This window comes from Heteronotia binoei, chromosome 19, assembly GCF_032191835.1.
Source record: "Heteronotia binoei isolate CCM8104 ecotype False Entrance Well chromosome 19, APGP_CSIRO_Hbin_v1, whole genome shotgun sequence".
NCBI lineage: Eukaryota > Metazoa > Chordata > Lepidosauria > Squamata > Gekkonidae > Heteronotia > Heteronotia binoei.
In genome coordinates, this window is record NC_083241.1 from 8595590 (window position 1) to 8611650 (window position 16061).

The 16061-nt window shown below is 44.9% G+C and overlaps 1 non-coding gene across 1 annotated transcript; it reads left to right on the plus strand.

Moving 5' to 3' along the window:
* Window positions 1–13978: 13978 nt before the first annotated feature.
* On the plus strand, window positions 13979–14051 carry TRNAT-GGU (transfer RNA threonine (anticodon GGU)). Its single transcript has one exon. It is a non-coding gene; the product is annotated as a tRNA-Thr (tRNA).
* The last annotated feature ends 2010 nt before the right edge of the window (window positions 14052–16061 follow it).

A 16061-nucleotide genomic window follows, 5' to 3' on the forward strand; every position in this document is an offset into this window, starting at 1 on the left:
CCAATATAAACCGGGCCCATCTGAATTACAAATGGATTCTTTGCCGCTGGATCAGAAAACCATCACATGGGACAGAGGCGCTAATGCAGAATGAAATTAAAGTTAACAGCCTGGTGAAAGCCAATAGCAAGTCCAGTATGAGCAGAAAACAATTCCATGCCAGTGTCTATACATCTAGCAGCCTTACACACTTCCCTGGGTCGGAAAATCTAGAGTTGCCAACCTCCAGGTGGGAGCAACAAAACAAGAAACAACACCGTGTAAGGTTGAGCAGTGATAGAAATAACGCCATGTATAAATCACTTCACCTGAGCGATGAAAGTTTAGTATGCGCTATATTCAGGGCTTTTTTGGTAGAAAAAGTCCTGCAGGAACTCATTTGCATATTAGGCCACACCCCTGACATCACCATTGTTTTGAACAGGGTTTTTTGGTAGAAAAGGTCCAGCAGGAACTCATTTGCATATTAGGCCACACCCCTGACATCACCATTGTTTTGAACAGGGCTTTTTGTGGAAAAGGTCCAGCAGGAATGTATTTGCATATTAGGCCACACCCCTGACGTCACCATTGTTTTGAAAAGGGCTTTTTTGTAGAAAAGGTCCAGCAGGAACTCATTTGCTTATTAGGCCATACCCCTGACGTCACCATTGTTCTGAACAGGGCTTTTTTTGTAGAAAAGGTCCAGCAGGAATTCATTTGCATATTGGGCCACACCCCTGACATTGCCATTGTTTTGAACAGGGCTTTTTGTGGAAAAGGTCCAGCAGGAATGTATTTGCATATTAGGCCACACCCCTGACGTCACCATTGTTTTGAACAGGGCTTTTTGGTAGAAAAGGTCCAGCAGTAACTCATTTGCATATTAGGCCACACCCCTGACATCACCATTGCTTTGAGCAGGGCTTTTTTGTAGAAAAGGACCAGCAGGAACTTATTTGCATATTAGGTCACATCCTCTGATGTCAAGCCAGCCGGAACTGCGTTCCTGTGCATTCCCCCTCCCCCTCAAATACTTGCTTCTGGGCTCCATTGTTCAAACCCCCTGTGAGAATTTTGCTGAACAATAAGATTTGGGAAAAAGGGGAGACCCGTGTTCTAAAAAAAAAAAGTCAATTTCAGTGAAATTTCCTAGACTCTGCTGTAGTTGCTCAGGAGAAAGAATTTTTTAAGGATTCACTGTTAAAGAAATATCTCATACTGTTTTGTAACATATAATGTATATATCCAAAATTATAAATCAAAATTACAATAAAGCATTTGCCATTTTTCATCATGAAAGAGTCCATGCTGAGCAAAGACTCCAAAGGAGTGCAAAGTCCGAGCAGGTGCACTTTGACCTCTCCTGATGCATGACGATGTTGCCAGCGATGTCAAAAGCTACTTTGCAGTACATTGAAGACTCAACACATAAGGCAGGGGTGGCCAACGGTAGCTCTCCAGATGAGGCAATGTCTTTATAATGAAGTGTAAATGATAACACATTTCCTAGATTTAAACAGCCGTGTTTCGGTTGTAGACCTTCATTTTGATCAATTCACTTCACATTATCTGGAACCAATGCTCACAACGATGTGCATGCGACTAGTGAGTTTCTTTATCCGGCATTAGCAGTCCCTTCCGTTGCGCGCCCTTCAAGCAACTCCCCTGATCTCTATGATCTTTTGTCATAGAAACTGGAGAAATTCCTAGAACATCACTAAACAGTGAAGTCACTTCCTCATTTTCACCTGGAATGGATGTTTAGGGGAGGGACTCAGTGGTAGAGCATCAGTGGCTCAGTGGTAGAGCATTGGCTTGGTAGGCAGAAGGTCCCGGGTTCAATCCCTGGCATCTCCAAAAAGGGTCCAGGCAAGTAGGTGTGAAAAACCTCAGCTTGAGACCCTGGAGAGCCGCTGCCAGTCTGAGAAGACAATACTGACTTTGATGGACCAAGTGTCTGATTCAGTAGAAGACAACTTCATATCTTCATATGTCTAAGGGGAGGAATGGTGGCTCAATGGTAGAGCATCTGCTTGGTAAGCAGAAGGTCCCAGGTTCAATCCCTGGCATCTCCAAAAAGGGTCCAGGCAAGTTGGTGTGAAAAACCTCAGCTTGAGACCATGGAGAGCCGCTGCCAGTCTGAGAAGACAAGACTGACTTTGATGGACCAAGGGTCTGATTCAGTATAAGGCAGCTTCATATGTTCATGTTGCCACACTGCATGACATAGCTTCCCCCAAGCTCCAACTTAAATAAGTCCTGGTGTTACTAGGTCTGGCAATCTTATTGTCTGAAATCTTCGTCCAACATTCCAGCCATCACACTATGCTGTCTCTGAAAAATTCATTCAGATGCACTGGGGATGTTCAAGCTTTTCTCTGAGGGAACGAGTAAACTGAGAAAGAATGCAAAAGCTGGGACGTCTCGGCTGAAGGTGTTTGAGGGTCTATACAGTAACCCGTCCATGAGCTGATACCCATTATTTCCCAAAGAAGACCTGCCATTACACACCACACAATCACTGCCACACCAGGAGAGCTGCAGTAGGATGTCAAGATTGAGCAACACGCTAATGATAGGGCTCAGGGTGATAAAACCCAGAGGTTAGTGGTCACCGGGAAAGTCAATATATCATTGCGACCACCTGGGAAATTGAAACCTATCTTCAGTGGTATTCAGCACAGCTAACTATACCCTCTGCTCAGGTGGAACAGATGAATGGATATCATATCCTTGCAGGAGACAAAAAAAAAGAAAATGACCATTGGTGTTATCGGTGCTGTTTCATTTAAAGGGCATTTCAGAACAAGAGCGGATGTGGGGAGAGATGCATCCTTGCTCACCCAGGTAAGTTGCTATCAATTATCGGCATCACAGTAACGATACCTAGCAATTCCGTAGCACATTTAAAAAGCACTTCACGGGCACAATGTCGGCGATCATCACAGTGTTTTGGTTATCAAATTGAAAGTCCTTCGTGGCCTTGGACCCTCACGTCTGCAATATCGTCTGTCATGATCCTAGGTCTAGTGAAGCCTACAGGCTCCAGGAAAGCCTGTGTCAGAGTAGCTGCAGGGCCCACATTTCCCAGAATCCCTTCTGTCCCTCTGACGGTGTAGGCTGCAGTTTGGGAGGGAAAACTTGCACAGGGGGGTGGGACCTGGGAGGAAACAAGAAAAAGGCCAGCTAGAGAGGGAAGTGGATTCTCTCTGGGAATGTTGAGCTGGAGAAAGGCTACACCAGGAGGGATGCCTCACCCAAGGGGTGGTGAGTCTGTTTGGGATTAGAGGAAGGGAATGTATAGCTAGTCGCGTCAGGGCTTTTGTTTCTTTGTGCCAACCTTTGCTGTTTCTACCTTTTTGCTCTTGTTGTTGTTCAGCTGCACAGTCGAGTCCGATTCTTTGCAAGCCCATGGTTTTGACCTACGGACAACACGCTAGGCCCTCCTATCTTCCACCATCCTCCAAAGTCTGCTCAAATTCATGTTAGTTACATCAGTAATGCTGTCTAGCCATCTCATCTTTTGCTGTCCCCTTCTTTTGTGTTCTGTCTTACAATCACCATCTTCAAGTACTTGAAGGGCTGTCATACAAAGGGTGGTGTAGAATTGTTTTTTTTTGTGGCCCCAGAAGGTTGGACCAGAACCAATGGGTTGAAATTAAATCAAAAGAGTTTCCAGCTCAACATTAGGAAGAACTTCCTGACCATTAGAGTGGTTCCTCAGTGGAACAGGCTTCCTCGGGAGGTGGTGGGCTCTCCTTCCTTGGAGGTTTTTCAACAGAGGCTAGGTGGCCATCTGACAGCGATGAAGATCCTGTGAATTTAGGGGGAGATATTTGTGAGTTTTCTGCATTGTGAAGGGGGTTGGACTAGATGACCCTGGAGATCCCTTCCAACTCTATGATCCAAATCCTGTGTCTCATTATTTCTACAATTCTTCAACAAAGGGTGTTATGCTCCAGGTGTTTATCTGTAGTCAGAAGTCTCAAAGAATCTTTCCATCATTCTCCATGATCTTGCCTAGTTTGTGATCCCAGTGGATTTTTGGCTAACGGGAAGCCATGCTTCTTGCAAAGATCCTAGTGCAACATAGCTGCAAGCAGGGTTTAAAAAAAAAATAGAAAAAGCCCAGCAGGAACTCATTTGCATATTGGGGCACACCCCCTGATATCACCAGAAATGACATCACCCATTCAGTAGGTTACTTTCCACATATTGACACAGAACAGCACAGTGCCATCAGCTGCGTTTCATGGAGGAGTGTTCTCACACAGCCCAATGGGAGACCTTGCCCCCCCCCCAACACAGCTAGAGAGAGTCATGTGCAGTGAAACTGGTAGCGGCAGGCCCAGCTTCTCCCAGGAGGGGGGCGGCTCATGGGCGGCTCTGCATCTCTCGCTCTCTTTGCAAGCCCCAGGCTGGAGGCAGCAAAGAGGGTGGAGCGTACGGTCTGGGAGTGCGAGGCTGGATGGTGGGTGGCTTGCTGGCCTTTTGACTAGGGTTGCCGAGTCCAATTCAAGAATTATCTGGGGACTTTGGGGGTGGAGACAGGAGACATTGGGGCGGAGACAGGAACAAGGATGTGACAAGCATAATTGAACTCCAAAGGGAGTTCTGGCCAACACATTTAAAGGGACAGCACACCATTTTAAATGTCTTCTTTCCATAGGAAATAATGAAGGCTAGGAGCACCTTCTTTTGGGGCTCATAGAATTGGACCCCCTGGTCCAATCTTTTTGAAACTTGGGGGGTACTTTGGGGAGAGGCACTAGATACTATACTGAAAATTTGGTGCCTCTACCTCAAAGCACAGCTCCCCCAGAGCCCCTGAAACCTCCAGATCAATTCCCCATTACACCCTATAAGAATCGATCTCCACATAGGGAATAATGAAGTGCTCAGCAGACGTTCCTCCCCTCCCCCTTTTCTGGCGACTCTGAAGTGAGGGATTGGCCTCTCTACTCACGAGTTGCTGCCAACTTCTTCAAAGCAACACAGACACCCCATCCCAAGAGGAAGCCTTTCAATCGGAGACTGAAGCCTCCGGAAGGGGAAAGGCACATGGGCCTCTGGGGGCGGGGCTTCACCCCGCCTGCCAGCTGACTGAGGGTGGGAAGGAGCCTGGGAAAGTGGAAGAACCCCCGCTGGGACCTGGGGATTGGCAGGCCTACTTTTGACTGGGGGGGGGGGCGGCCCAGGAGAGCCCCAGGCAGGCCTGCTTGGGCTGGTTGGATCTCTAGCTAGGTTAAGAAGGCTTCGCTTGCCTGGAGCTGTCCTTTCTTGCATCAGGTTGCTTTTGGCTGTGGGGCAGCGGCATGTGCTAATGAGTTATGCTAATGAGCTCTGCCACCTATTTTTCTACAAAACGACCCCTGGGCGGCTGGATCTTAGATCACAGGGTCAATTTCCTGCTTTCATTTTGCAGCTGAAAAGCAGCCTGGAAGTAAAGGAAATGCTTTGGTTCTTTTGGCTGCCTCGTTCCGTAACTCGAAACGTTTTACATTGGAAATGTATCTCCCTTCTTCTGCCTGGCTTTCTCTTTTCTCAGCTTCTGTGGAATAGGCAGGCCTCATTTTAGCCAGAAGCTCACAGAAGCAGAGCTCCAGAATCTCTAAATGTTATTGTGCTCTTTCTTAGCCCCCACCCCCACCCCCAAAACTTGCTTCTGGGCTCCATTGTTCAAAACCCCTGTGAGAATTCTGCTGAACTCTAAGATTTGACAAAACTTTCTCATATTTTTCACCACGAAAAATGGGAAAATAACCAAAGCATATAGACAGATGACCATCTTCCTCATCCCATTGTGGCCACGTAGGATAAAGTAATTTTAAAAGTATGATGTTTCCTCTAAGCTGTGGAGTCTTGTGAGCAAAAATTCCACTTTGTGAGCTACTGGCATTAAAGTTGTGAGCTGCTGCATAAATTAGTTTGCTCTGGGGCCATTTTTTTTTTCCTGAGCTGAGACAAAAATGTGTGAGCTGGAGGCTAAAAAATTGTGAGCTCGCTCACGCTAATTCAACTAAGAGGGAACACTGGATGGGAATGAGGTTTTAGGATGACAGTTATAATTCAAGAAGCATTTTAAGGTAGATGCTGAACTGACATAATTGAGTACACCTTCTGGTGATGTCAGGGGGGTGTGGTATGTGCCAATGAGTGATGCAAATGAGTTGTGCTAATTTAGCTCTGGCACCTCTTTTTCTACAAAATCACCCCTGGCATAGAACACTTGAATAGAAAAGCATATTGAGAGAGAGAGAGAGAGAGAGAGAGAGAGAGGGAGGGAGAAATGGGATTTGCTGAGCAGTCAGGTTAGAAAGGATAAAAGGAAGTACTTCTTAACGCAAAGGGTGATTACCACATGGAATTCACTGCCACAGGGGGTGGCAGCGGCTACAAACATAGCTTCGAGAGGGGATTGGATCAACATGGAGCAGAGGTCCAGCAGTGGCTATTAGCCACGGCATATTGTTGGAACTCTCTGTCTGGGGCAGTGATGCTCTGTATTCTTGGTGCTTGGAGGGGGGGCAACAGTGGGAGGGCTTCTAGTGTCCTGGCCCCACTGATGAACCTCCTGATGGCACCTGGGGGGTTTGGCCACTGCGTGACACAGAGTGTTGGACTGGATGGGCCTTTGGCCTGATCCAACATGGCTTCTCTTATGTTCTTATGTGACACAGAGTGTTGGACTGAATGGGCCATTGGCCTGATCTAACATGGCTTCTCTTATGTTCTTATGTGACACAGAGTGTTGGACTGGATGGGCCACTGGCCTGATCCAACAGGGCTTCTCTTATGTTCTTATGTGACACAGAGTGTTGGACTGGATGGGCCCTTGGCCTGATCCAACATGGCTTCTCTTATGTTCTTATGTGACTCAGAGTGTTGGACTGAATGGGCCATTGGCCTGATCCAACATGGTTTCTCTTATGTTCCTATCTTCAAGAGGCCATTGGATCAACATATAGAGCAGACATCCATCAGTGGCACTGTGTGACACTGAGTGTTGGACTGGTAATTAACATTTTATTGGAGTTTTCCAATACAAAAAACAAACAAGATTGCAAAGGAACAAGGATGTAAATAACATTGTAAATAACATTGCAGTGCAGTAAATAATATTGACTATAGCTAAGTAAGAAGTATGTATAAACAAGCTGTAAACCGTATTGGACAAGAACATAACAGCCACCTTATGTATAAAAAAGAAATTAAAAGATAGGAAACCTAGCAAGTAGTTTAACATCAAGTTATGTAAGATGCCATAATCAATCAGTTATGGAATTTAAAACCTAAAACACAAACCTAATTTAAAGAATATCAATGCAAAGAGTATAGTAAATGCTATTACTATTCTATAAACTATTACTATTACTATAAAGTGTACCTTCTGCAACAGTAGTATGCACCTTGTGCGAGATGTAGACCATGACTAGAAGAAACAGAGGAGGAAAGAAGATATTATAAAAGGGGGAAAAAGAATTAGAGATAGAGTAAGTTGAGATATTCTGAATTGTATGGTTAGAGATCATGAATTGCTACACAATCTACAAATGAGGACCATTTTCCTAGGAAATGTGAGTTTTTAGGGCAAATGTCAGAGTGTAGTATGTGAGCAGTGATTTTTTCCATGATAAGGATGTCCCAGATTTTGGCAAACCAGCTTGAGAGAGAAGGAGCTTGAGGAGATTTCCACGATGAGGCAATTGCAGTTCTGGCTGCTACTAGGAGACTTGAAATTAGATCTTGTTTATGACGAGGAATTTGTATTCCAGTCCAGAGGTTTAAGAAAAGTAATTGAGGTGAAAATGGAATTGCAAAGCCAGTAATTAGGTGAATATGAGTAAATTTTAATGATGGGACACTGCCACCAGCAGTGGGCGAAAGTACCTACTTCTCCACATTTCCTCCAGCATAATGATGAATGATTAGATGGCATTGCAGATAATTTCTTGGGTGTGAGGTACCATCATGTCAGAAGCTTAAAGGATTGTAGTTTTGTATGTATTAGAGGACTCCTCAATAGTTTAGAAGACCATATTTCTGACCAGTTTTCCTCAGTAAGTGTTACTCCACAATCCTGACTCCATTTGCATTGGTAGGGGGAAGCCTATGTAGACTGAATACGGATCAGAATGTTATAGATTTTGGAGATTAAACCCTTATTGGAGATTAATACCCTCTGAGTATTTAAGGACACATTCAAAATCAGAAAGTTGGGCTGTCATGATTTTAGTTAGTTTGAAAGTTGAGACCACATGCTGAAGTTGCAAGTACAAAAACCATGAAATGGGACTATGAAGAGCTTGTTTAAGTTTCTGTTTTGACAATAGATGTTGGAAATGCAAAAAGCATGAAGGTTCTTTCTACCATATGTGGTGGACTTGTGAAAGAGCGAAACAGTTTTGGCAAATGATTCAACAAGAAATCTCTAAAACTTTGGGATATGAACTTAAGAGAACTCTAGAGACTTTCCTATTGGGATTACAAATGGAGAAATTTCCAAAAGAAGATAGAACTGTAAACTGGGACTTGCTTTCAGCTGCTAGGACATTATATGCACAGTTATGGAAGTAAGATAAAATACCAGAAAAATGGGACTGGATTGTAAAAAGTCATGTCATGGAGTGAAATGGATAAATTTACAAGAATCTTGAAAGACTATGAATTAGAGGGATTTAAAAGGGATTGGGATAAATTCAGAAGATATATAGAAAAAGAATGAAAAGTAAAAGGACATTGGGCGGTTTTTATTTATTTATTTTATTATTTATTTATTTGATTTATATCCTGCCCTACCCCACCGAAGTGGGCTCAGGGCGGCTTACAATACAGAGATTCTAACATAGAATTCAAATTTTAAATATAGAGGAAAGCGGACCGCTTGTGGGACAGTTCCGTGGGATCCTCCTCGTTCGCTCAAGAAAAAGAACAAGCCAACCTCCCTAAATCCTACACCCGACCACACAGGAGTTTGGCGGGTGCGGGGTGGGACAGGAAACAGGAAAGAATTTTTGAGAATACCACTTAGATTTTTAGGAGAAGAAAGAAGATGAACTATAATAACTGGGTGGGACTTTATAAAGTATAAGAAATGTGTTTGTTTATTTCTCAGCAAAATGATATATATTTCCTTTTTTAATTAAGATTCTTTTAAAGTTAAACATACCTTTTAATAATAGAATTTTAGATAATGGCACTGGCGGAAGTCAAAATTTTGGGGGGAGGGGAGGTGGGGAAAGTGTAATGTATGGGGGAGGTAGTGTGTTTATTAATATTTGTTTTAGTATTGGATATGTTTACCATATATTACCAAATAAAATTGTTTAACAGAAGTTTCTGTTTTGATAAAAGACCCTCAGCAGATGCAATGTCTTTCAATCGTGTTAAGTTAGCAGCCCTCCAGCACTGTGCTATTTTAAGATCATTACCAGGTGGGAACCAGTGCTGGAAAAGGAAGGCGGAGTATCTAGATAATTTGGGGTGCAGCTTGTCCCTGAGTGAGTCCCAAATATGAAGATCAGATTTTAAAAATATATTACGCTGAAGTGATTTCGTTCGTATATGAGGCTCAGCCCAGATGGTTTCTGCAAGAGATCTAGGAAAGACAAGCGGAATTAGAGCTTTAGTCCAGTCTGCCCGTAAATCACACTGTAGCATTCGGACAATGTTTGACAGCAATGTCGATTTATAGTATTTGAGAAGATTGGGGTAGTTCAGACCTCCTTGTGTAGAATGCCGTTTTGTTATGGAAAAACTGATCCTAGTTTTTTTTTGTTCTGCCACGAAAAAGAGTTTAGAGATCGCTGCCTGGATGCGATAAGTTTTGGAGGTGGACTGACCGGTATTGTGCGAAACAAGAATAACCATTTATGAAACAAAAATGATTTGATAAAGTTTAATCTATCAGTAAAGGAAAGAGACAATGTGTTCCATTTGTGCACGGTCTGCTGAACGTCTTGAAAAGTAACGAGATGGTTAAGTTTAATGATGTCTTTTAGAACACACAGAATGCAAATGCCCAGGTAGGATAAACATTTTGTTGCCCAGTGGTATTTATAATTTTGTCGAATATAGCTTTCCATAGGGGATGAGACGTGAAGTGGAAGCAGAGTTGATTTGGATTGATTGATAGAGAGACCTGAAGAGTTGCTAAAGTGCATAAGCAAAGAATCCAGCTTTGGAAGTGAGGAGACTGGGTTGGTTAAATACATGAACATGTCATCTGCAAACAGACTTATTTTGAAAGTGTTAGAGCCAATGTGAACACCAGAGATTTCTTGATCCGATCGTATGGCTGCAGCAAGAAGTTCAAAGGCAAGGGCAAACAGGGCTGGTGATAGTGGGCAGCCTTGCCTAGTTCCTCTATGCAGCATAATAGGATCAGATGAGATACAGAGTGTTGGACTGGATGGGCCACTGGCCTGATCCAACATGGCTTCTCTTATGTTCTTATGTGACACAGAGTGTTGGACTGGATGGGCCGCTGGCCTGATCCAACAGGGCTTCTCTTATGTTCTTATGTGACGCAGAGTGTTGGACTGGATGGGCCACTGGCCTCATCCAAAATGGCTTCTCTTATGTGACACAGAGTGTTGGACTGGATGGGCCACTGGCCTGATCCAACAGGGCTTCTCTTATGTTCTTATGTGACACAGAGTGTTGGACTGGATGGGCCACTGGCCTGATCCAACAGGGCTTCTCTTATGTTCTTATGTAACACAGAGTGTTGGACTGGATGGGGCACTGGCCTGATCCAACATGGCTTCTCTTATATTCTTATGTGACACAGAGTGTTGGACTGGAGGGGCCATTGGCTTGATCCAACATGGCTTCTCTTATGTTCTTATGTGACACAGAGTGTTGGACTGGAGGGGCCATTGGCCTGATCCAACAGGGCTTCTCTTATGTTCTTATGTGACACAGAGTGTTGGACTGGATGGGCCACTGGCCTGATCCAACATGGCTTCTCTTATGAGACAGAGAGAGAGAGAAATGGAAATTAAAGGTGCTTGCTTAGAGAACCATTGCACCAGGCAAAGCACAGCCTGCCGTTCCTGGACGTGTTTTCACAGCAATCCCGTTGCTCATTTCTCTCCAGCTGTCTGTGATAAAAGTTCATATGCAGTTTCAAGTATGATTATATGAGGTTACGCGAGCAAACCAGGCAGCCGGGACTCTGGGAGCCTGCCATTCTCGGCACACTTGTTATGGTCCCAGACTTTCAACATTTTGTAGACAAAATAAGGTTCCTTTCATTAAAATGGGATTTATTTGTGGTTTACTCGCCTGGGGGCTGCAGAAAACAGGGTATCCCACAACTGGGTCAAATATAGCCCTGAGCGTTTGCCATTTAATTATATAGTTTCTGACACCTAACCAGACTTTCTCTCTTTAAAACACACACACACACACACACACAGAAATGATGTAATTGCAACAAAAGATTCCTATCCCAGATGGAAAAAGTATAAACAATCCGATGCCCAGGAATTTGGATTCACATTCTGTTCTGACAAGGGTGATGGGAAGTCATCTATTGCAGGATTTTATTGGTACTGGAATTAGAAATTATCCATCCAAATGGAGATTTGGTCATCCACATAATTTCATTTTTTTGTGAAAGCAAATGGGTCATTAATGTGGAGTATTGTAGGACTGAGCTGGATCTGGATTTTTCCTTTTCCCAGTATAAGACCTCACTCGCAGTTGCTCCACCTTTGGGCTCCTCCCTTCCCCGGCTCAAGTGATCAATCTCCCACCAGTTTCTACAAGGTGCATTTTGACCCACGGCTCTTTCCAATTTCCCTCATGGCTTCCTGCTCTTGTTTTTCAGAGTTCCAGAAGCCGCAGGCGAAATTGGCGGGAGCTGCGGATCAAAATGCACCCCTGCAGCAACTGGCAGGGAATCGATTGTTTGAGCTGGGGAAAGCAAAAGCCTGGGAGCAAAGCAACTGCTAGTGCGGAATTGATCTGACTCTCCACCCCCACCCCCACCCCGTATGAATGGGGGGGGGGGGAGGAAATTAGCATACATTGGAGTGCTGAAGGGAATAGCTTCTAACTTTACAGGAGCATGGACTTCCAAAACAACTAATATAGACAATGATGACTGCAGTTTTATACCCCGCTCTTCTCTCTGAATCAGAGACTCAGAGCGGTTTACAATCCTTTATCTTCTCCCCCCACAACAGACATTCTGTGAAGAGGGTGGGGCTGAGAAGGCTCTCACAGCAGCTGCCCTTTCAAGGACAAGGACAACTAATATAGAAATATTGGCAATTCAGAAGCTTCTAATCTCTGATACGCTGGGATTTTTTTTTGGGGGGGGGGACTAGATGTATTGACAAAATAATTTCTGGAAAATGATTTCCTGTTCCAAACCTGTACTTATGAAATGTTAGATAGGGGGCTATGGCTCAGAGCATCTAGGAGAATAAGAAGAGGAGGAGAAAGAGGAAGGAGGAGGAGGGGAAGAAGAAGCTGTTTTTATATCCCACTTTTCTTTACCTCAGAACTCACATTCCCTTCCTCTCCTCACAACAGGAACTTTGGGGCTGAAAGGGTCCTGAATAGAACAGAAACAGTAGGGAGTGTGTGAGAGGGCAGGCGGGAGTCCTGTTTCTGTTGTCTGAGTTGCTCACCCCATCTGCTTGCAGTAAGCGGTTGGTAGGGGGAGGGGGAGGAAGAGAAATGGCGAGCCTGTAATGAGCCCAGATCAAAGCTCATTCTTGTGTCAAATTGGGAGGAATAAGGAACAAGGTGTTTTAAGCTCCCTAGCGAGTGTGGCCTCCCTCGAGTTAATCAGCCAAAGGCTTCAAATGGCAGCAGGCCCGAAGGAGCCCTTGTGGTAGTAATGAGGTCTGTTGTTTTAGTGTGGTGGTCTGCACCTGACGGGGGTAGGGGGTCCTGAACCTTTTTACCATCTGCAGCATCTTTCTCCCCCCCCGCTACCGCTCACCCACGTCCATTGCCCATAAATATCCCCAGAAGCAGTTAAGTCAAATCCTTAGTGGAATTAACCTCTCTTTTCTTCACAAGGAGGCGCCGACATGTTTTTTTTTTCCCCACCCACCCCCCCAGCCCTTCCACCGTATTGTTAATTTTACCCAGCCAGGATTCACTTAGCATTTGCTTTGAGGGATAATTGACAGGCCAGACGACACCTGTTAGAAAGAAAGTCATAAATCAGAAATAATTTCCAAAATCAGCTGAAGGGCTGAAGTGTTGAATAGGCAAATACAGGGTTAGGTTTTTTTTTTTTTTTTTTAAAAGCTCTTTATTAAGCCTGACAGGAATGGCAAATGTCAGCGGAGGATTTCCTTATGGGGCACAGCAGATTAATTTTGTCGAGGGTCTTCTCTTCTGCTGCTTTTGTCTGGGGTGTGTGACTGTTCCCAACCGAGTTTATCTCCTCTGCCACTTTTCCACAAGGCGAGCGCACATTGGTCCTCAAGCAAGGACATTCGCTTCTTGGGATGTTATTGAATTTTGTCGTTCAGGTTGATTGGAAAGTTCAAACATGGCTGGCGGTTTCCCCATGCGCATGATTGACATCCAACTGAAAATTTGCCATTGACACTGGTGCCTGCTTTTTGCATCTTGCGGTATAAAAATGGCCCGTGATTTCTTTTTCGAAAATCACATAAAAGAAAGGCATGAAAATGGGGATAAATTCAAGTGGGTAGCCGTGTTGGTCTGAAGCAAGAAAACAAAGTTGGAGAGGGATGGTGACTCAGTGGCAGAGCATCTGCTTGGTAAGCAGAAGGTCCCAGGTTCAACCCCCGGCATCTCCAACTAAAAAGGGTCCAGGCAAATAGGTGTGAAAAACCTCCGCTTGAGACCCTGGAGAGCAGGGGAGGGAGGGTGGCTCAGTGGTAGAGCATCTGCTTGGTAAGCAGAAGGTCGCAGGTTCAATCCCCGGCATCTCCAATTAAAAAGGGTCCAGGCAAGTAGGCGTGAAAAACCTCCGCTTGAGACCCTGGAGAGCAGGGGAGGGAGGGTGGCTCAGTGGTAGAGCATCTGCTTGGTAAGCAGAAGGTCCCAGGTTCAATCCCTGGCATCTCCCAAAAGGGTCCAGGCAAGTAGGCATGAAAAACCTCTGCTTGAGACCCTGGAGAGCCGCTGCCAGTCTGAGTAGACAATACTGACTTTGATGGACAGAGGGTCTGATTCAGTAGAAGGCAGCTTCATATGTTCAACTTTTGAGCCCAGCAGCACCTTTAAGACCCACAAAGTTTTATTCAGAATATAAGTTTCCGTAAGTTTCATAATGTCAGTTTCATTCTGGATATGAGCTTTCACATGCATGCACACTAGATCACTTTGAATTGGTCAAAGAAAATAGGTGGGACGATTCCCACCCCCCCGACCATGGCTAAATATGAAAGAAATGGGGGGGGGGTGGATATTAGGAACAAACTGTGGAATCAGCTATCAAAGGAGGCGGTGAGCTCTCCCTCACTGGCAGTCTGTAAGCAGCAGCTGGAAAAATAATGATCAGGGATTCTCCAGGCTAAATTTGCTTAGCGTAAGAACCACATAGAATAAATGTCAGATGTTTGAGAGCCGCAAGACATGAACTTCAGATGTTTGAGAGCCACAAGACAAGGGAGGGAGTGATTTTTTTTACTCGGTTTCGCCCATTTTGGATCCTATTCCTTTTGTTTCATAATTTTATGCCATTGAAGGGATTTTTTTTTAATGTTTAATCCTTTTTGTTGTCTGTGATACTCAAGATTAAGATTATTGTCCTTTTTTATCCTTGTTGCTATTAATTATCAATTGTTGTTACAGTTTGATGTATCTATATTGTTTTTTCTTGACATATGGGCAAATTGTATGCTCATTCATTTTTTGTAAACTATTGTTATGCCATTAAAGGTTATTAGAATTGGAATTGGAAGGGAGGGAGGGAGGGAGAGAGCGAGGAGGGAGGGAGGGAGGGAGGGAGGGAAGGAAGGAAGGAAGGAAGGAAGGAAGGAAGGAAGGAAGGAAGGAAGGAGGGAGGGAGGGAGGGAGGGAGGGAGGGGGAGGGAGGGAGGGAGGGAGGGAGGGAGGGAAGGAAGGAAGGAAGGAAGGAAGGAAGGAAGGAAGGAAGGAAGGAAGGAAGGAAGGAAGGAAGGAAGGAAGGAAGGAAGGAAGGAAGGAAGGAAGGAAGGAAGGAAATTGATGAATGAGGCAGAGGTAGAAAGAAAGCCATTTTAAATGCATTCTCAAAGCTGTTGGCTAGCTTGGCTTGGATAAGATCCAGCTGGCGGTGGGGGCTTCAAGAGTCATACAATATCTTTGAATAAGCCACATGTGGCTCCCAAGCCAGTTTAATCACCCCTGCTATAGGCTGATCCTACATTGAGCAGAGAGTTGGACTAGATGGCCTCTATGGGCCCTTCAAACTCTGATTCTATAATTCTATGCAATGCAACTCTGTGAATTCCTAGCTGCTACAAGTTATGCAAAAGTTGACACGGGGAGGCTCGCTGCTCACTCCCTCTCTCTGCTTCCAAGAGCTGCCAGTTCTTTTTCTATGGAGGGAAAATGCCTGACTCACACTGCACTGCCTAAGATCACGCAATGATGTCATTGACATACGAATCTCCCTTAATCACGATCTGCTTTACTATGGAGATTGGGGGAAATTCCTAGAGTGGTGGGGAGGACTGTGATGACACAGCATCAGCAACAATTGCCTTCCCTCTCGAGACTCTTCTGAAGCTACCGGAGTTTGCTAGCACATCAGGACTTTTGTAGAAAAATAGGTGGCAGAGCACATTAGCATAGCTCATTAGCATATGCCACCCATCCACCCTAGTCAAAAGCAACCCGAGGCAAGAAAGGAGAGCCCTGGGCTAGTGGGGCCTGCTTGGGCTGGCTAGAGATCCAGCCAGCCCAAGCAGGCCTCACTCCCCTGGGGCTCTCCTTGGCCTCTTCCCCTCTCAGTCAAATGGCCAGCAAACCACCCACCACTGAAAATCACATAAGAAGTGGAGAAAGGGTGTGGGGCTTCTCCAGGGGTTAATGAGGGCTGCTGGGGGTGTGGCAGAGCTCCTGGTGGCTCGCTGGCTGCCCGCTCTCCTAAT